This window comes from Rhinopithecus roxellana, chromosome 6 (assembly GCF_007565055.1).
Source record: "Rhinopithecus roxellana isolate Shanxi Qingling chromosome 6, ASM756505v1, whole genome shotgun sequence".
NCBI classification, from domain to species: Eukaryota; Metazoa; Chordata; class Mammalia; order Primates; family Cercopithecidae; genus Rhinopithecus; species Rhinopithecus roxellana.
Window position 1 is genome coordinate 25,205,972 of NC_044554.1, and position 25,250 is coordinate 25,231,221.

The window sequence follows — 25,250 nt, forward strand, 5'->3', positions numbered from 1 at the left end:
ATTTAAGATTTGACTCCCTGCCAGATTTCAGACTTGCATAGGGCCTATAGCTCCCTTTTGTGACCAGTTTCTCCCATTTGGAATAGCTATATTTACCCAATGCCTGCACCTTCATTGTGTCTAGGAAGTAACTAACTTGCTTTTGATTTTACAGGCTCATAGGTGGAAGGGACTTGGCTTGTTTCAGATGGGACTTTGGACTGTGGACTTTTGAGTTAATGCTGAAATGGGTTAAGACTTTGGGGGACTGTTGGAAAGTCATGACTGGCGTTAAAATATGAAGACATGAGATTTGGGAGGGATGAGAGGCAGAATGATACGATTTGGCTGTGTCCCCACCCAAATCTTACCTTGAGTTCCCACTCATTGTGGGAGGAACCTGGTGGGTGGTAATTGAATCTTGGGGCAGGTCTTTCCTATGCTATTCTCATGATAATGAGTAAATCTCATGAGATCTGATGGTATCACAAGGGAGAGTTTCCCTGCACAAGCTCTCTTCTCTTGTCTGCCGCCATGTGATACGTGCCTTTCACCTTCCGCCATGATTGTGAGGCCTCCCCAGCCATGCAGAACTGTAAGTTGATTAAACCTCTTTCATTTGTAAATTTTCCAGTGTTGGGTATGTCATTATCAGCAGCATGAGAATGGACTAATACAATTACATATACAAAATACATGTATTTATGGTTTTACTGTTTTGTGTTTTTCTATCTTTTTTTAAACAGGAATTAATGCAGGAGTTCTGACTACTGAGAGAACTGATAGAAATCCAGAGATCCATGGGAAAGCAGCCTAGGCCATAGAAAAAAGTCAGATATCACTCTCTGATAATAGCAGGTGAACCAACATAAAGATGATTTTAGGGTATTTGGTATCTGCTTTAACATCCCCAAATTTGGATCAGTCTCAGGAAGTTTAACTCTACAACTCACCAAAGATTTAGTCAGAAATTAATTAAAATTAACTAAATGTTATTAACTTACTTATTTGCATTTGAATTGTAAAATCTGGTAAGCAGGGAGACTTGTGGAATAATGTGGACCAGCCAAGCAATGCTGGCTAGTAAGGCTCTCCATGGCCCCACATGGAGATATGCTTATTTTCACAAAATGGTTTACAAATTATTCTCCTAGATACATGACTTATTCCCACAATTTACTTTCTAGTGTTCTACGCTGTAGTCTTTTGACTTAGTTCTTGAATGTGTTTCAGATCCTACTAGGTGAATAACAACAGAGACAGCATATTGTATAAGAAATTTAAGAAACAAGCCATGCGTGGTGGCTCATGCCTGTAATCCCAGCACTTTGGGAGGCCGAGGCAGGTGGATCATGAGGTCAGGAGATCGAGACCATCCTGGCTAACACAGTGAAAATCCATCTCTACTAAAAATATATTAAAAAAAAAATTAGCCGGGCGTGGTGGTGGGTGCCTGTAGTCCCAGTTACTCAGGAGACTGAGGCAGGAGAATGGCATGAACCTGAGAGACAGAGCTTGCAGTGAGCCGAGATCACACCAGTGCACTCCAGTCTGGGTGACAGAGCAAGACTGTCAAAAAAAAAAAAAGAAAGAAAGAAAGAAAAGAAACAAGTGGGTAGTTGTACCAAAACATTTTGAAGGATGCCATCAACTCCATGATTCTCTATTTTATAAGATTGTCTACTTGCATCATATCTCCTTTAATATTGTAATAACATCCTACAAATGCTTTTAAATGTAATTTCATATTTATATAAGCTTATATTAATTTTAGCTTCTTTTAAAATGTTTTCTATACAGAAAGCATACAATAATGGTAAAAGCCCTCAACTAATTCTTTCAACATTCACTCAGCAAACATTGAATGAGAGTTTGTGCTTTGTTAAAGCCAGTCCCAAGGGAAAGTGATTCCTCTCCAGAAAGCTTGGCTGTGACCTATATGTCACCACCCACATGGAGGCCACTTATCTAAACTGAGGGCAAATAACCTGGGAGGAGATGAATCTGCTTCTTGGGTACTGGCTTTTTGAAACTCAAAACTAAAAAGTGATGGCAAACATCAGACAAGCAATTATCTCAATAACAAGTTTTTTTTTCACTATTATTATGACTAGTCAATCAAATTACTAAAGCAAACATAGGTGGCTACCTAATAAGCCTGTTTAAACCATCAGCAAGAATATGACCAGAAATATTTACAGGCAGAAATAGATTTACTCTAAGTAATTACCTGGTGATAGTAAATAAAAACATATACAACATCATCAAATACATACACGCATGTATGCACATAGGCACATATACATATCAAAAAGCAAGACCATTCCATTCACTATAATATGACAGTCCTTATTTAATTTTGTTAATTTTATACTAAGCTTGAATTTAATAAATGAACTGAAACTTTGAGCTTCAAAAGTGAGTAATAGGTAACTATTAATTATGGTCTTAGTAACAGAGGTATATAAGAGGAAATCTATTTTGGGGGGCTTATGAAACTACTACCTCCTAGGTACCAACTCATAAAAGCCACATGACATTTGTTAATGTTCTGCAGTAAAGATTAATAACTCATTTCTTCAAATCTTTCTTTCCTCACAGCAGTCTGTGGATATGATATACCCATAAATCTCATCTTGTCTAAAACTTAAATTATACAGTCGAGCTTGTCTGATTGAGATATAACTACTGAACTAAAGTAGAGCCCGGTTCATCAAAAGTTTTACTTAGGTTTCTGAATAACTGTCAGCATATTTCAGCCGAGTATTATATAATCCAAAGCTATTTAATGGATAATAATATAAAATGTGATTGTAACATATTCCTTCAGTCCCAATCATTTGAATTTGGATAATTCCACTGGTGTGTCTTTGAGAAAAGATCCACACTTAAAAGACTAAAAAGACATGAATACTATTAATAAGCAGAGTTTTTCTAATTCAATAGTGTTCTAGCAGTAAAATTCTTGCACTCGACGAACACTTGAATTTGGTCTATAAAGTCTAAGCTTCCCTTACAATTTCATCTACCTCTATTTATACATGCATTGATTTGTTTTGTTTATGATAGTTTCTCAGTAAAATTACCATGTTGTACCTTTAAAAGAAACAAAACAAATACCAGCAATAACCATGGTTTGCTTAGGCTGATCCATTTTTTAAGAGTATGAGTAATTTTTTAAGACATAAACTTGAATTAAGAATCACATCAGAGACTGACAATTTCATTTTGGCCTCAAAACAATACAACAGCCATGCACATACTAAAGTCAACTGTTCCCATCATCAATAACCAAAATAAGTTAATGTGAAACATTCAGAAAATGTAAGCAATGATACTTAAAATACACTTGACGATGTGCTCACAGTTTAGCATTAATTGAATCTGCAAATATTTTTGAGTGTCTACTACATATCATGTTTCATATTACTAAAATGGACTTGAGATATAATGAAACAAAACAGATATAACCCACTCTTCAAAGAATTCACATATACAAAGAATATACAAAGAATTCACAGTATATTTACATGACATCCACACTTCAGTGACAGGTGAGATGGACATTGAAGGAAGAACCTACTTGGAAGACAAGAAGGCTTAGAACTAAATATGATGGATTCCTAACTTCTAATTACACATAGGAAAATCTATTCTGATACTAAACTTTATTTTTCCCCCTTCTCCTTATTGAATATTTTTGCACATTTTGCAAAATTGTTGTTTAAAGTCTGTGCATGTTATGCTGCCAGGTAAGTAAGTTATCCTTAATTAAATAATTATTAGTTTGCCCTATTTCAGAAATTATGCATTCAACCCTTTGATATAGATATACTTTTATTTTCCTAATCCAACACTATTATAACTTTCATGTTAGCAATCCTCACCCCCTTATCTGCAGCCCTAAAATCCAAAAAGCCCTGAAAACCAGAGGGATTTGTTAAATCGGCACAAGCCCATTAGACGACAAAATCGTTCGGGAAATAAAGTAAAGCTATTTACAGTCTTTCTTTATTCCAGTTAGAGTAAATATTCATACGCTTTGCAGCAGATGTATTAATATGTTAGATTATGGGATGCTCCCTTAGGCCCTTCTGGGAGTGTCAAGTAATAAATAATGTTGCACCACATTACTTTTCTAAACCTAAAATATTGAGAACTCCGAAACACATCTAACCCTAGGATTTTGGATAATACATTTTGCACCTCTTTTTGTTTATTGAGTGAATAGCATCTGGAAAAAACTATCCTGAAAGCTTTGAATATATATTATCTCATTTAATTTCATGACCTCATAAGATGTCATGATATCATAAAACTCAAATAGGTCTCCACAATTATTTTTTAAAACTTCTCTGTATATAAAGTTGTTTATTCTTTTTATAAATTATAATATGTCAAAAACTCAAATTCAAATTGATTGTATGCTATCTATTGAAGAAACCACTTGAAGAACTGTCCTTTCCAATTCAACAAACCAACTGAATGAATGAAACATATATCCTTTTAATAAGAATTAATTGTCCAAATATTAACAATATTATATGTTTATATTACTAAGCATATTTATATTCAGAACTTATGGATTGACGTGGTTTTGATTTTTGCCCCTCCAAATCTCATGCTGAAACGTTACCTCCAGTGTTGGAGGTAGACCTAGTGGGAGGTGTTTTGGTCATGGGGATGGATCCCTCATCACCGGCTTGGTGCCATTCTCATGGTAATGAGTGAGTTCTCACTAGATCACTTCACAACAGAGCTGGTTGTTTAAAAGAGCTTGGAAACTCCTCCTCTCTCTCTTTCTGTCTCTCTCTTGCCATGTGACACACCTGTTCCCTCTTCCTCTTCTGCCATGATTGTTAAGCTCCCTGCAGCCCCAGCCAAAGCAGGTGCTGGCACTATACTTCCTGTATGATCTGCAGAACCATGAGCCAAAATAAACCTCTTTTCTTTATAAATTACCCAGCCTCAGGTATTCCTTTATAGAAATGCAAATTGGACTAACACATGACTGTATTTAAATAAGTTAAAATTACAGTTTGTATGCTTTTTAGAAGCTTAAGGCTGTCTACAATTCAATAGTTTCCTATAAAAGTGCAAATGTACAAGTTAATTGCTTCAACTAGATTCAGTAAAATTTATTTAAATTTCTATTCAAAAAAGTTTATCTGATTGCATTAGAGCTTAAAGATTGATATTTATTAAGAAGGCTTTTATAAAGCAAAAGACATTTTGCTTCAGAAATCAACAATTGTGTTCAGATGATGTTTTACACTTCACAGATACTTTTAAGTTAAACAAAGCTCTCATGTCATGCTTAAATGTGCTATTTTTCATCCTCAGTATAGTGACCTTTTGATATCACTTTCATTATGAAGTTGTGAATGTTCTTTCAAGGATGCAGAGAATAAAGGAGAAACAAGACTGACTTCTTTAGAAAGTCATATTTCAAATATCGGAAAAGTCATCAATGCACTTTTTTAAAAAATCTACATGCTCTAAAATAGATCTAAAGCCATAAATGGGAACATCTGGGATAAAAACCCAAAACTTACTATAATGTTTACCATCTCTTATAAAATTCTGTTGCAAATATACTGTATTTATTATTTGTAGTATATCCTAATGGTGGATAAGGAATATCAATTTACCATCAGCCTATTCAGATATTAAAAAATGAGGGGGTATAGCTCAGTGGTAGAGCATTTGACTGCAGATATTAAAAAATGAATTCATAGGCTACAAAATATAGTTGAATTTATAACAAAGAAACGTATACATTTTCATAAGAATAAAAGGATTATCAAGGTTTATTTCTGAAAAAAAACCCAAACAATTCAAATGGTCTTATACTATCTTAGGCTGGAACACTTTTTATATTCTTATTTTATGGGTTGATATATGATCATCAATTAATGAAGTCATTTTTATCATAATAAAATGTCATGATTAGAGCTGCAGTATTCTAGTCTAACCATTTTCTAAAGAATATGATTGGGGCATTTTAGGTAGTTAAATATTAAAATAATCTAATTGAAAATGAGACTTTTCGATTATTCATTTTGATTGACAAACTGCAGAAAAATGGGTTTCTTTCCTAAGTACATTTCTATCACTCAATTTTGGTAGGTATTACCAGTATTTCTGAGTAAAAGGTAAAATATACCTGTCTTTGTCTTACTTAACTAATAAATACAATTATTCTTGAATTTTTATGTTTTAAATGCACCTGTTATTATGGCATCTACATCAATCAAATTTCTCAAGTACTATGCTTCTGTGTAGGAAAGGTGTTCAGTTACGTGGTTGTCATAGCTGCATTTCCCCCTTGTAACCAAACAACAATGTTTTTTAGAATTAAAGAAGCACACTTTTGATTTAAATTATTTATAGTTATAAAAAGAACATTAAACTGGAGCAGCAATTCATTGAGAAGACTGATTACAGGACCTGATGGACTAACTGAAAGCCTCAGAATGCAAAACAATAGCCACAGTCATGAGATGAGCATTCCAGTGACTTAACTTCTACTTTCATTTCATCTATTAAAAAATACTGGACCTCAGATGAATTATCAGACTTGTTCACAATCACACAAGCAACAAGTGAACTAAACTGCATGTATTTTGATTGTAATAGTGTATTCTTGCAACTGTAAGTTACTTATTATCAGTTAATAAGTATAATGAAATTTAAATCCACTCCTCATTACTAGGAAAAAAATGTGTACTATATAGATAAACAAATATGAATCAACTGACTCCACTTTCTGGTAGAAAAATCCTTTAGAGTTGCTTTCCAAATATAGATGGAACTTGACCACCTTCTTCCCCAGGACAAATTTTAGTTTCTTGAGACCATCTTTATTATTATCTAAATGTTTGATTTCCTGAAAAACCTCTAACTCCCTTTCACAAGAAGGAAGAATGAATAAAGAGAGAGGGAGCAGGAGGCAGAAAATAATATTATTTTCAGCTTGGCTTATCCTGCATAAAGATCATGATTATGCTATTTAGTATCTGTAAACTTCTTTCTTTGAGAGGTAATTGTAAGAAATGAACAAGCGTATATAAAATGTTGGAAACAACTAAAATGATAGAAAATTTATTTGTAAGATTTTTCGTTTGTCTCAAATACTTTTGAGAGATACAGAGAAAATAAAAATGCTAGATAATGTTGTAGCTTTTGAATATGTGGAAAATGTTTCACTGTAACTTCATAGAGGAGGACCCAAAATTCTGTTTTCCATACTAATTTGAGCTTACAAACCAACCTAAAAAAAGAAAAAAAATCATTGAAAATTTACAAATTAAAACTAAAATATTTTTGAAAATATATTTGTTTTAGCCCTTTTAATCTTTTTCTAGTTACTTGCAATATCTTTGTAGCAGGTAAAATAATACCTCCCCACCAAAGATGTCCACATCTTACCCTAGAACCTGTGGATAAGTACATTTACATTATACAAGGAGTTTTGTATGGGTGATCAGGTTACAGACCTTGAGATGGATAGATTATCCTGGATTATCGTCCATGGCCTAATATAATCTCGAGGGTTCTTACAAGAGGGTGACAGGAGGACCAGAATCAAACAGAAGGTGTGACTGTGGAAGCAGGTATCAGAGTGATGTGGAGCATTGAATCAGAGTGTGGGCAGCCTCTAGACGCTAGAAAACGCAGGCAAGCACATATTTCTCTAGAGCCTCCAACAAGGATCTAAAACTTCCTAACACTTTGATATCAGCCCAGTGAAACTCATTTCAAACTTCTCTTTTCTACAACTGTAAGATAATAAATTTGTGTTGTTTTAACCACTAAGTTTGTGGTAATTTTGTTACAGCAGCAATAGAAAACTAATATATACTTATTATTATTATACATCATTATAAATATTTTATTTATAACATAATTATAAATTATTAGAATTCTAACATATAAATCTGAGTTTTATTTTCTCATTCTTATAGCACTTGGAATTTTGCTGATGGCTTCTAACAAACACGTTTCCTGGAAATGCTGATGCCATGGTATTTCCCCATCATAACTGAAGTAACTTGAGGAAAATTCTGACAAAGTTCAGTTTCCTAAATCAAATGCCTTGAATCAATCCCTCAATGTTATTAAATGCTCTAGTAGTAGAAGTTATAAAGGAAAAAAGTTATCTCTCTTTTTCTCCCTTTCTTTCTCAGTATGATCTGAAGAAAGTGTAGATGAGAATAAATTAAAATAGAAAAGAAAGCAGAAGCTAGCACTACCTTAAGCTTTGTTCTTAAAGCCCAATGACACACTTGAGGCTTTTAGTAGGATAATAATGTGATCAATTAGCATTTCAGAAATATCCCTCAGGCAATAATATAAAGGGGGAGTTATTGAAAGACCTTACTGGGCAAAAGGACAAAAAAAAAAAGAAGAAGAAGAAGATTCGTGAGCCAAATACTACCAATAATACATAGGAATTAAAGGAAAATGTGTATAAGACTTCTGATTGATTTATACATGTGATGAAGGGAAAGGAAGATTCACATATTATGCATTCCTATGAAATGGGAAGTAGAGCAGAAGATGGCACCAAAAAAAGGAATAAAAGTGAAAGCAAAATGTTGAAGGAAAGAAGGAGAATTCAGTATTGGGCTTAATGAAATGAGAGCCTGTGGAACATGTAAGGGGGAGGTCTAGTTCACAGCTAAGATGTGCAGATTTAGAGACACAAACTTGGTGTCCAGTTTAGAATTCACTGCATCAGGGTTTTAGATAAAGTCACTCAGGATAAAGAATTAGAATTAGAAGGACAGAATGTTAAGTAAAGGACTTGAGGAGCATCAATATCCAAGGAGTGAGAGAGACTAAAAGAATCTTAAAAAAAGTATTACACAAGGAAAGTCAAGAAAGACAGAACACTACCACAAAGTTAATGTAGGATAGAGTTTCAAGAAAAAAAATGGTTGACAAAGTCAAATGCCTCTGGGATGAGGGTAGAGAAGGAGCAGAAGATATCCCCAGCAGACTGGGAAATAACTGGGTCACTGGCAACCCTCAGGAGAATTAGTTCAGGGACTTGGCGAGAACAGAAATCAACCTGCAGGAATTGGAGGAATTTTGTGAACTGTCAGTGAGGAGACCTCAGGGCTCAGACTAGGCACCTTCTCCTTTCTCTCCATGTTGAATAGGTGATCACCCAACTATCTATCCAACTTCTCCCCATACCGCTGTCTCTCTCTCCTATGCCTACTGTGGTTTAGCCATACTGGACTTTTACAGTTACTGCAATGAGACAAACACTATCCCCCAATAGAGCTTCCACACATGCTTTTTCTACTGCCTGGAATGCTCTTTCTTGGGTTCTACAAAGACCTGGCTTCTCTCTTTTCAGAAATAGGTTACAATGTCTTCTAACCACTGTTTAAATAGGTCCTTCCCTAATATATTTTTATTTCTGAACTCTCATAGTTTTGGCATTTTGTGATTAGTTATTCATATATTTTACTTTATGTATTACCTGTCCTACTGACTACATTCTAAGCTGCTTTAGGACAAGCAATTTGTCTCTCTTTATTTATAACTGGACTTCCAGTGTTGTGCACAGCGTTTGGCAAATATTAGGTTCTTAGTAAATATTTATTAAACGAACAAATCAGCGAATGAGGAAAAAAGCCAATAACAGTAATAACTACCACATATTAAGCGCTTATCTATGTCAAGACCTGTTGCACACGTTTTACATGTATTAATCTTTTAATCTTCCTAACAGCCCTATGAGGTAGGAACTTTTACTATCTCATTTCAGTGATGAGTCTGCTAAGATAAAGAGAAGTTAAGAAATACACCAAAGGATGCATAGCTAGTACAGCCAGGATTTGAAGGCAGGAAGTCTGATTCCAGAGTTCATACTCTTCACCTGCTTTAAAGATTTCAGAATGCCTGATCATAATCAGAAAGAGAAATCTTGGGGACTTCAGTTATTATAGATGGCTCCAGGGTTAATGGATGAATGTGAGTGTGTGTGTGTTTATAAATGGAGAAACTTTACCAACTTTATATGCACAGACTAACATGTTATTGGAGAGAAGTAGAAGATACAAGCAAGAAAGGGTGACTGATTAAGGAAGTGACTGAAAAAACAGGTATAAGTGAGACCTAACACAAGGAACCTAGCTGTGGGGGATCATTCTTTTTCTGTGAAAGAGGAGAAAAAAATAGATTTGAGGCTGATAAAGACATTTTAGATTTCTGGGGTGGAAGTTGAAGATTTTAAGTTTTTATTAGATTTTTCTCAATAAAGTTATAGGCAAATTTGTCTATTGAGTGTATGGGGAGAAATGATGAGGTATGAGGTTGAATGAGAGAACTCAAATGTACCAAATATACCAAATAGAATGGAAGATAATGGACTAGAACAATGCCGGCTGGATAAGGTAGAGGCCCTAACTGAGATGGAAGACCACCCACTGGTTTGTAAAAGCAAGAATCTGCATGTTATTGTGGGACTATCTTCCCCCACAGCGGCTTGGAGGCTGAGCTGATAGGCTGCACTGGTCATGGATGGTTAGGTAAAACAGAACAACAGGGCAAGAAGTGACTCTAATTATGAGAACTGATTTAATCATCACAAGAAAAGGTAAAGGCTGGATGTGGTAGGGCGCAATGGCCAGGTCAAAGAATGAGAAAAATACATATATAGCCAATTAGGAGACTCCATCAGACCAAAAAGAGTGTATAGAGAGTGAGAGAGCAAGAGAGCTGGAAGGCTGAAAGCTATGGTCCAGTCAAAAACATTGGATCACTCTGAAAGCTCCTGGGCCTGGGAAACAAGGCACCCCTCAATCTGTTAACTTTTACAACAATTTCATCTTTCCCTTCAATTGCTCACTAATTCTCTAAAGGAACAACTCAACATTCTCATAAGTGTCTGTGCTTGTATATTCTATCATAAAAGATTTATTGGTAAACTTGTCTACCAACCATTCTTCCTCTTCTCAATGGGAAATTATCCCCAAAGGTTGCAGTGTCCAACATGGTTTTAGTCCTCTTTCTTAAGGTTTATAGACAGTCTTACAGTGAAAAAATTGCAGCCATCTTCTTAACTTTAAGCATAATGTTTTCATCAGACTAAATAAAAAATCAGTGATGTATTGCACAGATAATTTGGTTTCTAAATGTTTCCATCATTTAATAACTTTCATCATCAGTGACACAATTTATGTGAGTGTTCTCTATTATTGAAACTGAATATGTTAACACACAGCCACAAGATTATAAAACAAGCAGACAACTGGCATAGAATCCAAAGAGAACAGTGAAAAGAACAAATAAGACACCCATACAGTAGTTTGCTATTTACAGAGCACTTTCTTAACCCTTGGCTTATCTAATCCCTTCTATAATCTCTTATCTGATCCCTTATGATTAGGATTCCTTATTTGATGCATTTTATTGATGAGCTAACTAAGGCTCAGAGAGATTAAGCAACTTGTGTGCTACTTCAATAACTTGCTTAATCTAAAAATCAAACCAAGTCTACTTTCTTCTATTCTGGTGAACTCTTCAATTTAAAAAAATATATTAATAACAATAATAGCATAAATTGCTAATAAGTACTGAAAGTTTGCTATGTGTCAGCCATGTTATTTAGAGCTCTGCCCACCTTGCTTCATTTAATCCTCACAGAAAAGCCAGTGAAGTGAGCCACCTTATTCTCTACGTACTACATAATGCCTGAGAAAGCGGAGCTAGAGGGTAAGTTAAGGACCTCTGAAACAAAGCAATAATTCAAATCCACACTCACTACTCACTACTGAGTCTTTGTTCCTAATCACTTAGCAATTATGAAAACAAAGATTTTGCTTTTCAAATTAACATTTTTTTTTGAAATAAGAATACCTTGTGCAGAGGAGGGAGCAATCCAATAGGCTCTGTGAACTGCTGCTAGGGAGATAAACTTGGACAGTGCATTTGTATAGCTTAAGAAAATAGTTCTGAATGTGTGAAAGATTTGAAGCATCAGGATGATCACTGAAACATTATTAATGATGATTCTATAATGTAAAGTACATATAAAATTTAAATATATGCCCCTGTAGTCTCCCTATAGCATTCTTTAATCTGTGGGGTTGGATTTAGTTCTCTCTTTTATTCAGGTCAAAAGGCTTCTTTGCTAAAAACAATCATAATATAATTAGAAAGCATAAACCTGCAAAGCAAAGCTAACATGTTTCCTTTCTTTGTTGTAATCACAGGACAAAATTTTTAAATAGAATACATAAAGTGACTCTAAGATAAAATGTGACTGCTTAGCAATTTTAAGAAAAGTGTCATTATTTTAAAGTTATTACTGACACTGCAGCCCTAAAATCTATCTAATTGTACCATTGGATTTATTTATTTTTTTAAGTACAGGAGATAGCATCTAAGTCCTGAACATTTAGAAAACACATTCACAGGAAAAGTTAAAATTTTAGGCAAATTAAGGAGCAGCACATGAATAAGACTTTCAAACAATAACAGGATCTTTCAAAGTCTCAATACGAATACATTAGAATATTCAACCAACATAAAACAGACTTTATAAAAATGTGCTTACAACAGACAATAACCTCATTATGTTCTCCTCATAAAATCCAACACTATAATATGAGAATAAATCATTCCTTCCATCCTTATAGTGTTATTTTTGTCTTGCCCAAACCTAGGAGCTTATATTAAAGTAAATTTTCTAAAGGAACGTAAGAATTGCTATATAAAAGCATTTCCTTTTAAAAAGCCATGTAAATAATAATTCCAACCAAATTCTCTTTCCTCTCATAAAAGGTTTTGTTTAGAGTTTGTTGTTTTCTTTCATAGCTTCTTCTTAAAAAGAAATACCATTAAAGGCAAGGTCAACTTTGCTTACCACAAGTTACAAATGACTGAATTGGTAACCCAATATCTGAGAAGTCATTTGTTGTTATATATCTATTATCAATGCTTCAGATTGTCAGAGGATAATGCCTTATTTGGACTTGGCCACATTAGGGGAGAGTTTCAAACTTCTTGAACTCTGTATGTGCACAGGTGAAAAATGTGTTGGTATTGTAGCCTATAAATACATTGTCAGTTCTAGCAAGCAATGAGACATCTCACTCCGGAAAGTCAAATGCTGCAAGGTGTCACTTTCAAACTTCTCTCATTGGCCCCAAGAAAATAGGTATACATTTCAAATACAGTTATTTAAAGTAGATTCTGGTATAAAGACACCCACGTCCTCCAAAGTTAAATTTTCCAGTTAAACTGTCTCCAGTCAATCTGACCACTTCAACCTGACAGGTAAGCCAGTCAAATAAGTAGTCAGTGGGCCAAAATCTGTCAAAATGGTTTTCTTAACTGGTGATTGCTTCTTGACAGACTTGAGCAGTCAAGTTAATCAGAACAGTCAAACCAGGTTTCCAGTGTATACAGTTTTAGCTCTTCCTGTTTTAGTAGATGTGCCCTGTTTATATATTTGAAGGGAGCTTTATTAAGTCATATTGTTTAAGAGAAACAAGTCAGGAAAGTTGTGAGCACTAGTTTTTGACAATAAGGGCTCCCCCTAGAGTTGGTCCTGAGATTCAGCCCTGGGGAGAACAGACTTACCCGCCCTGCTTGAGAGCTATGAAACGCACAAGAGGAAGGGGTGGCCAGGAGAAAAGCACTATAGAAGTACCCGCGTGCCCAGCTCTTGACATGTCCCGGTTACAGGACTGAGACATGTGTCCTCCAACAAGGGAGAGATAAGGGAATGGGTTCAGCATATTTTTGGAGATTTATAAAAGACACTTAGAAAGAACCCAGTGGAGAGTTCGATGACATTGATAGCCATTGTTGACAGTGGTTTTCCATTCTTAAATAGCCATTTTTGTCAAGAGAAAGAGAAATTTTAAGAATCCCCTTAACTTAAAAATGAGGGTGAGGTCAATTTAATTTCTCAGCTTTCACAAATGACAACCTTGAAATGGAGTCTAATGTGTGTTAAAAAGCATTGTTTGAGCAGCATTTAAGATTGTAGATTTGGGAATTTGCCCGCCTAGTTTCAAACCTGGGCTCCCACTGACAAGCTATATGCCTTGGAGCCACATATTTCCTTCCTTGGATGTCAAGTAGCCTTCGCTTCATAATGAATAAAATTAAACAACCCAATTCCCAGAGTTATTTTGATTAATAAGTGATTAAATGTCAGTAAAATATTTTAAACACGGTAGGGGAAGGAACACTAGCTATGGAGAAGCATGGCCCAGTTTAAGTTCACCATAACTATGAGAGCATCTTGTTCAAATAAAGTATTTTGTAATGTACTGGACTTCTTTTTTACTGGTGTCTTATGTTTAAGTTTTGCTTTAATTAATAGCTTTATCTTTAATATATTCATAATTTATTTAAAAGTGGTACTAAAAAGCATAAAGCCTAAAGTTGCCAGGTCACCATTCCATACAGGCGTTGAACTACATGCTTTACCCTCCCTTTCTCATTTAATAGCTGTGAAACCCTGTGAGGTAGATCAGGTTTACAAATGAAGATACTGAGTTTCAATCAAATTATATGACCTGTCTGTGATCAAACAGCTGATTATGGCAGAGCTGGTTTTAAAATTAAAATGTAACCAGCTTGCTTTAAAATCTATTAAAAGCCCGTAATATAACAAATAGCTAATTAACAATAACAAATTTCTGGTTCTTCCTGCAAAAAAAAGAGTGGTTTATATTGTAAGTTCATGACTTCCTAAAGAGAGACACTTGTCTATTAGGCCTCTGAAGTTATTGTAAGTAAATCATAAGAACTAGAATGATTCAACACTGATCTATCACATCCAGAAACCAATCTTATTTCCACTTTCTGCAGTGCCACTTTGGATTGCAAAACAATAAAATAGAATATCTGAAAAATAAGACTCGCGTATTCCAAAGTACTTAGAGGTGTAAAATAATTCAAAGACTGATTAATTCAGCAAATAAAGATAGAATGTCTTGTTACTTGAAAACGGTTCAAGCATCAATGAGTATCCTGAAAACTGAGAAATTATTGTGACATTAAACTGATTTCATAGTGCTTTCTTAGGTGATTTTTTGATCATTGATAGAGATAGAACTCTTTTACAATATTGTGCAAAAAAGACTCAGAAGGATCATGAATGAATCCAACCTCTAGAAAGAACTTAGGCTTCCAACTAAAACTCACCCTCGGAGGGTATAATCTAACATATAGCATGAACCTCTCAAGAGACTTGCCCTAGGTCAGTTCATCTCTCTGTGATGCCATATCCTCTAGATGGAAATAAAAACAGTGAACTCTTTTAAATGTGCCCTATGGTCTGATTAAAGATTGAAAAGGGCTCTAAAACTCCACAGCACTCCCAGGGAAAAATGCTAAATATCATTATCATTATTACACCAAATGCCATAATTTGGTCTCCTCAGATTCCCTTTTTATGTAGATTCCATCACACTCTGACTTTTGACTTTTTGCCTCTCTGACCAAATCTCCAATGACAAAGCAAAGGGAAATGTTGAGGCAATTAGTGGGAAATGGAAGCAATTAATTCCCTTTTTTAGTGGAGACCTGGCCTCTGTGAACCAGTTTAACCAAAAATAATCAATGACCTTTCTCTGACCAAACTGAAGCAAATCTACTTGATATTTGTCACTGGTTATCCATCTACTGCTTCGACATTAATGAGTCTCTTCACTTTGCCCCTTTCTTTTATGAAATGGAGCCATCTTTTCTGGTCCCATGTTACCTCTGCAACTGCTATTTTTGCAAATCTAATACAGTCAAAGTCCTCATTATCCATGTGTAAGCCTAGAAACCATTTTTAGCAAAACCATGGTTTCTGATTTTCTTCTACCCTTCTCCCTTGAACTGTTTCCCTTTCTCTGCTATGGAGATGCGAGCTTGTTCAAAATGAACAAAAGAGGACAACAAAGATAAAGTTTAAATGTAAAAGGGTCCTAGAAAAGACTGTATAATCCATCTGGGCATAAACAGCACCCAGACCTACATCTAAGTCCTTGGCCAATCATTGCTCACTATTCAGCTTTCACCTTGGGAAACTTACCTATCTTTCACAAATCTCACTTTTCTTTTCTGCACACTCTAGGCAACATCACTTGCCCCAGTGTCTTGTCAGACTCAAATTAGATGATACATGTAAAGCCTTTAGTGCATGAGGAGAACCCAATGTTTTCTATTACCACCTGTTTCAAAGAAGAGGAGAATATTTCATAAAATATACTGGTTTTGATACTCAATACAATTCTTCTAAAATGACTGCTACTCAAGCAAGAGGACTCAGCATTCAGGGTCTCTCTTTTATCCCCCTATTAAGAAGATAACTTCATATTTTAGCTTATCCATTTATTTTACACATTATTTCCATCTCCTGTCATATTCCAGAATATCTTTGCTTGCTATTTTGTTGTTGTTGTTGCTGCTGCTATGGTTTGTTTGTTTCATCTTTTGACAAACACCCCTTAAGCAACTGTTCATCAGCTGTCATATATCTCACTAAGTATGGTCCAATAGGCCTGAATCCAAGTGAATTTAGAGACAGCTCGGTATAACCAGTGTTTCGTATAAAAAACAAATGGAGATGCAAATGAATTGGCAATACATTTTGAGAAAATATGGAACACTAGAGATGTCCTGTGAAGAAAAGGAAAATTAACAGTAACTTCTCAAATTATGCAAGGGGTTGCTTTTTTCTCTATTTCATTTTGTTCTAAAAAGCTCTGTCCTAAGGCAGACTTCCCTGAGGCTGTTTGAATAGGAGAGAATAGGAGAGAATATTAAGGAAAACAAGACCAGACATATGAGACAGTGGCCCAGTGTTATGTTCTGTACTCTGAAAACCTTTCAGAAATGTGGGATCAAGGGCCTCAAAGGAAAAGGTCCTTCCTTTGCACTGTGAACTAGATTTCCAATCTTAGAGCTCCTATATCCAACCCAAGTTTGATTTGTCAGGAGCAAATTCAGAGCACTCTTCAGGTACAAGAGACCTAGATTTAAGCACCACCAGACACTTCAACTTCACCCTCAGGCCCACCCCCAGCCTTTCACTCTCCACACTAGATATTAATTCAGTGTGAAATCTTCAGGAAATACATACACACACAGAGAGAGACTTATTCATAGTCACATGTCAAGTTGGTAGCAAGCTAAAAATGCTGAACTTCTGACTTCCCATTTCACAGTGTGTTCTATCTAACCAAGCAACCACAAAGAAATCACTGGATCACTTGGAAATATTTGCTAAGTCCACTGGTTTGCTAATCCATGTTCAGTTTAAGTGAGAAATGCTACAGCAAAAAATGTAGTAGTACATCACCTTCAATTTTCTCATGAAGTACATTCTATCATCTTTTCAGCCTCTCTGTTCTTGTCAAAGGTACAACTATTTTGCAAGGTATTATCCATAGTCACCACATACAGTCATTTTTGCTCTCTTAAATCAGATACAGAAACACTCTATCAACAAAAATTTAAAACTAATAACTCCAGTCTTTCACCCTCTAATGTGTCTTCCAAATGGCCAGAGACGGAGAACATAAAACTAAACATAATCAAAATATGTTAAAACATAATCAAATCAAGCTCCTCCTCTGGGTAAACCCAACAACTCTTAAAAGCATAGCTGTTCATGGTCTGCCCCCACCTTAACTCTTCAGCCCTGCTTCATGTTATTTCACACAATGTTTCCACTTCTAATCAAAGACCCCTGAATATGCCATGCTTTTCACAACTCTGCACATGCTAGTCTTTCAATCCACTGGACCTTTTGGCCCAATGCCTTCACCTGCCTAAAGAATAGCTAATTCATTTTAAAGCTATGCTTCAGCCATCTTCTCTTTGAACCCTTTCCAGATTAATCTGGCAGATAATTCATATATACTTTTATTGTAACATTTGTCTCTGTATTTAATTGTTGAAATGCCTGACCTGCTCATTGGCAGGTACCATGTCTTATCCATCTTAGCATCCTCAGAACCTAGTACCACACCAGGTACACGCCTCCTTTACTTATACTACTCCATCTTAACTAACTTTATGTAGATATTAATTAAATTACTGAACGAGGTAAAATCACATATTCTCTTCCTTCTCCAGAAAATGGTGTCATCAGTCATGTCACTGGGCAGATTCATCCACTGGCTTATTCCTACACTAAAAGTGGATACGCTCAGAATTTTCCAAACACATTAGAAGGGCTAATAGAGAAAAATGGTTGTTTGCAACAAAAGCAATAGGTGTTTTAAAATTTGAAAGCAATGACAAAGTAAAGAAGGTTGAATATGTCTACGGAAAAATCTTTAACCGTAGGTGCAATTCTGATGAAAAGAGCAGATCATCCATTACATAAAAATTGCCTTGCACATGTGAAGGACAATCATAAGCTATAGAAGAGGAAAAGTGATTGGCTAAATGGGGAGAAACACTAGAGAGTATTACTAAAATGTCAGATGCCTCTTAGCCAAATGTTAATTAAGAAGAAGCCTAGAATTTTACCAGAATTTAAAGTCTGGTGGTGAAAATGCTGCTGACAAACTTTCTTTTGCAGACCTGAGACAGTTCAGTAGGTTCAAATTCATTTGAGTCTGCACAGGATCAAAGGGAACACAGTGTAAACATATTAGCTGCTGAGAAGTTATCTGCAGACATTGGCAGAGATAAATACCTGTCTATAGACAGATTGTCAATAATACAGAAGGTACTGGTCTAGATTTTGGGAGTGTGGGGAAAGATGCTGCATATAATGAGTGCTGCAAATGGAAAAGAAGATATAGCCAAACATTTGATTGAACAGATAGAAAGTCCAGGCTTGGTCACTTGTGGTGGCTTATGCCTGTAATCCCAGCATTTTGAGAGGCCGAAGCAACCACTTGAGTCCAGGGGTTTGAGACCAGCCTGGGCAACATGGCGAGATCCCCATCTCTACAAAAAAATACAAAAAAAAAAAGTTAGTTGGACATGATGATGCACACCTGTAGTACCAGCTACTCTGGGGGGTTGAGGCAGGAGGATCTTTTGAGCCCAGGAGGTCGAGGCTGCAGTGGGTCCTGATCAAGCCACTACACTAAAGCCTGGGTGAGACAGCGAGACCCTGTCTCAAAAAAAATTTTTTTAATGTGCAGGTTCACATTTTTATTTGGGTGGAAATCCATCTAAGGAAGCTGAGCATTGGAAACATGTTTGTGCAAGAAAGAAATAAAGAAGGGAATGAAGGGAGATATAAAAGAAGTCTCTGGCTCAGTGGCAAACTGAGAAAGAATGTTTCAAGAAGAGAGACAATTTGAAAATACTCTTCCATGGTAACTCTTAGGAATGAACATTAGGAGGCATGAGAATCCTTATTAAAACTCCCCCTCTATGTCCTAGACTCTCAGTCCCTTTTTTTAAGATCTATTTTCAAATTCTCACCTATTCTTTCAAACCTGAAAAGAGAAAAGAGAAACAGAAACCTAATGGGTCTTTAAGATCATTAGGCTCAACTTCCCTCTACTTCCTGAGAGCAATTGAAAAACTGGGAACAAGGGCTGTCTCTCCTTGACCAATCCATTCTTAAACCTGGTCACCTGAGGAGATTCTACATCTCTATCTTACTATTGCACTTTTTCAATTATACGGATTCTCCCAATTTTCCTAACATTTAACATAAACTATCTCTAATATTCTTCTATTCTTCTTTATTTATTGGTGTGTAAATGGCCGAGACTTTTTATGCTCAAATAATTACAATTTAATGGAGTCACAAAACCATCTATCATCAGCTAAGCTCTCATAGGCAAAGCATTGTCTACCAAATTTTTATAAATCTCCAAACACCCATAACACAATTCTACAGATTTCTCTAATTAGCTGGCATTCACGATTCTATATAATAAGGAATATTTGTGTAAATTAGTTTCTTGCTATTTGTTTTTCTTTTCCTATAAGACTACTGTCAACCTCTCTCTTCATAGGTTATGACTTTGGGGATGATTGCAATTCCTACTGCTCTATGCCTCCCAGACTCTGCTTAGTAAACATGCCCAGCAAAACCTGTGCAGGAACCATGCTTTGCACTATGCACGTGTTTTATTTCGTTGACAAATAGTTCAAAATAACAACCTATTTGTAAATACCACTTTTCTGTATCTGCTATCACTCCATATCATAATCCAATATTTTTTACTGTAAGAGCTTTCATCTCTATGAAGAATCTGGAATGTCAAATTGACATCAGATGGCTTTATTTGTACAATGATTTAAAAAAGATTACGTGATTACTTTTCCACTATTATGGAAAATATCTTATCAATAGCCATGATTCCACTTCAGTTATATTTCACTAGTTTATCTAAAACCATTGTGTAAGAATATTTTGTTTCTTTCAGTTTCTTATTTCCTTATTTCTCCTTTCTGACTATTCAAACCACTGTTTTCAAAACTATTTTTACTTCTACTGTATAAATTAGCACTATTTCTGAAAATTTCACTATGATACAAATTTGTACCCTATTTAAATGTCTTGCAATTATTTTGGGCTCTCTAGAACTTACAACAAATCTCGTGCCACAGTCATTAAAATTAAGCAGACTTTTAAGAAACATTTTTCAGCTTGTTTCATTTTTGACATGAGTTCCAAGTTTCAGTTCAACAAAATGTACTACATTGAACTATTCTGCTGTTGTGGAATAAAATTGAAAACTTAAAAAAAAAAAGTAATAATAACCCAAACCAAGGAAACAGACATGAAAATTATATGTATTCCATTTCTTTTAGAGCTAAAAAAAAAATGATTAAAAAACAAAAGTCTTAAAAGGAGATCTTAACGTTTAGCCTACTTACGTAGCTTCCATCAAAAAGTAAAAGATTTAACATAAATTTAAAAGATACTTGAAAGGGCATTGCTACACTCAGATTCATCTAAAGTAGAAGTGAAGCAGAATTGTCTGAATAATTTTGCCAATAAACTCCGTACCCTGTTTCACTTTGCTTTGCTGACATACTTTCTGAATAGGAAGGAATCATGAAGATTATTTTACATTCTTAAATTTAAATGAAGTTTCTTATAAATAATAAACTACCCAAAATGAATTTGAAATTACCTCAGGTTTCTCTTTCACTTAAAATGCATATTCCCAATGAAATATTCTGAGACAATACTGAAGTTCAGAGTTATAACTTATATAAATATATATGAAACTGTATATATTGTAATTTGTATAAGCAAATGTATATATACAGTATATATATGTATGTACATGTGTATAAATATCTTCATATATATCTTAATCCTAAAGTTTCTACTACAACTCTTTTAATTATTACAATTGAAAACTATTACTTTATAAAAGGTTATTGCTGGGAGGCCAAGGCGGGCAGATCATGAGGTCAGGAGTTCAAGACAAGCCTGGCCAACATGGTGAAACCATGTCTGTACTAAAGATACAAAAAAAAATTAGCCAGGTGTGGTGGTGCATGCCTGTAATCCCAGCTACTTGAGAGGTTGAGGCAGGAGAATTGCTTCAACCTGGGAGGCAGACATTGCAGTGAGTGGAGATCACACCATTGCACTCCAGCCCGAGTGACAGGGTGAGACTGCATCTCAAAAAAAAAAAAAAAAAAAAAAAAAAAAAAAAAAAAAAAAAGGTTACTGCACTGGGATATTTGACATCTTCTACACAAGTTATTTAGATCCACATCTACATAAAAAATAAGAATTAATTTTTAGTCCTGGGAAAAGAATATATACTAATGTACTATCTGGTACTATTTTGCTATAAATAGAGCTCATATGTTTCTTACCTTTAAAAGTCAATAAAATAGATATTGCTCAAATGTAAACAGAAATTAATATTTATTCATAAAATAACATATATAAGAGGCAACAAAGTGTTAAATCATGTTCCAGTTTAGTAAATATCTGAAAATTTTAAACTGGAAGAATAAATCACTTTGGTTATCACAAACTAAAACAGTGATTTCCACATCTTGATTGAAATAAGACATTAGTAGAGTTTCAGACATATTTTCCCTAAATAACAGCAAATCACAGCTTGACTACTCAGATATCCTGATACCTAGTTATCATAAAAGAGGAAATTATAATTATAAGCAAGCCACACATATCAAAATAAAAGTATTGATTAGTTTGTCTTCCGAGTTTGTTTAAAGTACAGAAAATTAACATCTCAGTTTAGTTACCTACCAGCAATGACTGGATTTTATCAGTGTTGTCATCTCTACAAACAGCATCAAATTACAATCCCTCTTCCCGTAACATAAGCACCATGCCAGAAGAGACAACCAAAGTAAACCATCTAGCCGTGAGTAATGAATACTTTGGGCTGGTTGGAATCCACTTAGTTGAGGAAAGAGAAAAGAGAAGTGGCTCATTAGGGCATTTCCTGAACCCCGGTTGGAATTTCAGTTAAGGAAGAAGAAATGACACAGCAGTTTCAAGTTAAGACGACTTCCTTTCTTTATCTGAAATATGCCACTAATTTGAGAAAGAGCACTCCTACAAAACTACTCCACAATACTGTGGCCACAGTAAAAGCTCTTGTTGGTCCCATTGTGGCTCCATAATTAACAATTCTTACCAGAATATACACAAGCAGTACATGGTTGTTATCAAAATGGACTGAGATCCTACATTTATTGCAACATGTTATGCTTCACAATGAACATTTCTTCAACAAATTGACCTGCATCATTTTTTTTCTCAATTTTAGGCATTGCACGTTTGTTTAGAGCATTAATAGATTTTGAGTTTTTGTTTAAGGCCATTGCATTTTCCATATTTTCTATAAATCAAGTTTTTCTTACATATGATTTTACTCCTAAAGTGACTCCAGGATAATTTTTATCTTATCCAAGAATATTTTATCTTCCCATGTAGATTAAAAATACACAATTCAGCTTATTAGCTTTCTTTGTCTTATTATTATTATTTACATCCCAATTTAGTTTGTATTTTTAAGGGACATGAATACAGGATACTCACTGCCTTTACAAATGAAACACATAAAGAGGTCTCATTTCATGTCTTAGGTATCTCAGGAACTTAAAATAGAAAGACACAACTTTGTTCTCACCCTGTAATTCACGCTGTGAAACTCTGAATTCATTCTTGTAACAGTTACATGAGTTTCTTGTCTTACCTATAGTTTTAAAAACACATACAAAGCAAGGCATTTATGCAAGCTACTAAAGTTTAATGTGAAGGTTACATTCAGATTCCTCTTGCCTTTGTGATCTAAAAATTGTGCAATTAAATTGACATTTGTGTTTGTCAAGAAGTGGAGATTATATGAAAATATTGCAGCACTGCATCTTCTGTCAAAACTTCAAAGCTATTAAGTAAAAAAATTGTTCTAGTCACTATCAATAGCACATTTTTGAGTCACCTTACCTTTTCTGGTTGTTTTATCATACATCTAAATCTCCTAAGGTGACATGGAAATAGTAAATAATTAACTGTAAAATCAATTTATTTAGAATAGTATTAGAAATAAGCAACATTCATACCAGAAACATTGTGAGAAAAGAAAATATTTGGGATTTTAACTCAGAAAATACTTTAGATTGAATTAGAGTTTAATACATTTGTATGATACAATGTGTTTAACATATTCAATATACTTGTATAAAATGCATTTGTGAGATTCAGACGGTAAATTTTAAAGCTGTATTACTGTGTGGGCTTCAACAGTTGGAAACATGCACATAGGTACATATTCATACCTGAAAGAATAAGCATCTATTTGTTAATATCAGTTATTTCCCAATGGTGGCATAATTGGGTAGTTATGGGTTTTTTTACATTTTTATCTATTGCTTCTATATTTCATATAAAGTGTGGCGATTCCTCTATCTAAAACCAGAAACACCATTCAACCCAGCAATCCCATTACTGAGTATATACTCAAAGGAATATAAATCACTCTATTATAAAGACACATACATGCACATGTATGTTCACTGCAGCACTATTCACAGAGGAAAGACATGGAATCAACCTAAATGCCCATCAATGGTAGACTGGATAAAGAAAATGTGGTATGTATACATCACAGAATACTATACAGTCATAAAAAAGAATGAGATCATGTCCATTGCAGGAACGTGGATGGAGCTGGAGGCCATTATCCTTAGGAAATTAATGCAGGAACAGAAAACCAAATATTGCATCTTCTGTCTTATAAGTGGGAGCTAAATGATGAGAACACATGACACATAGAGGGGAACAACATACACTAGGGCCTATCAGAGGGTGGAAGGTTGGAGGAGCGAGAGGATCAGGAAAAATAACTAATGGCCAGTAGGCTTAATACCTGGGTGACAAAATAATCTGTACAGCAAACTCCCATGACACAAGTTTACCTATATAACAAACCTGCACATGTATCACTGAACTTAAAATAAGTTAAATTTTTAAAAAGTCATGCATGTCATTTGTAATAAAATATAGTTTTCATTTCAAAAAAGTTTATAAATCAAACTTTTAGTATAGTATACTACTTGCCACAAAATAATTTTACCACAAATTATCTGCTCCCTTATGACAATAGGGAGATCTTATAAATAACTGATATAATTTAAATTCTACCTTCTGTCTTTACCTGATTGATGTTTACAGACTCCCTGCAAGAAGCATTTCAATTAATCACATGACAAAGAAAAGGGCAAGACATCTTCTCATGATTCATCAAAAAAAAATCTTTGTTTCTGAGGATGTATCCTACTCGCATTTAAATGGTCAAGTTCTGGCCATTCTATGCCTGAAATTCTTCTCACAAAGAAGAAATGTGTCAAAGTGTTTGGCTGCAGGAACTTGGTTAAGAGTCAGACTGATTTGGTCTCAAGTCCCAGCTCTACCTCTTTCTAGCTATGGCACCTTGGTTAAAATACTTCACATCTCTTAGCCTCAGTCTCCTCAGCTGTAAAACAGAGAAACTAATAGTACTTAGAGTAGGGCTAGTATGAAGATTAAATAAAGAATAGAAGTAAATTGTTGAAACAGTGCCAGGCATGTAGAAAATGCTATGTGAGTTTTACCCATTTTCCTCCTTTTTCAGTTGCCTCTTTCAATTTCTTTATACTGTCCCTGACATTCTCCATCCTCCACCCATGTCTACCCACTCCCTGTACCGGTACCCAAATATTCCCATTTGTTATCATAGATGAATTATACGTCATCTTATGCAGAGAACAGCTCTCTCCATTTATACCAGATCCCATCCCTCTCACTACCCAAGAACATCACCCAGCAATGCCCTCCTCTC

At 34.9% G+C, this 25,250-nt stretch overlaps 1 protein-coding gene across 5 annotated transcripts in view; it reads right to left on the reverse strand.

Moving 5' to 3' along the window:
* The window catches only part of TFEC (transcription factor EC), a 216,415-nt gene that overhangs the window by 63,838 nt on the left and 127,327 nt on the right, over window positions 1-25,250 (reverse strand). The window contains exon 1 of one of the 5 annotated variants that reach the window (XM_010361422.1): window positions 22,172-22,307. The exons of 3 other annotated variants lie outside the window; for them this stretch is intronic. The gene's annotated coding sequence lies outside the window, so the exon portion shown is untranslated. Of the gene's footprint in view, window positions 1-22,171; window positions 22,308-25,250 lie in introns of those variants that run through there. One more of the 5 variants, XM_010361423.1, reaches the window with a different exon arrangement.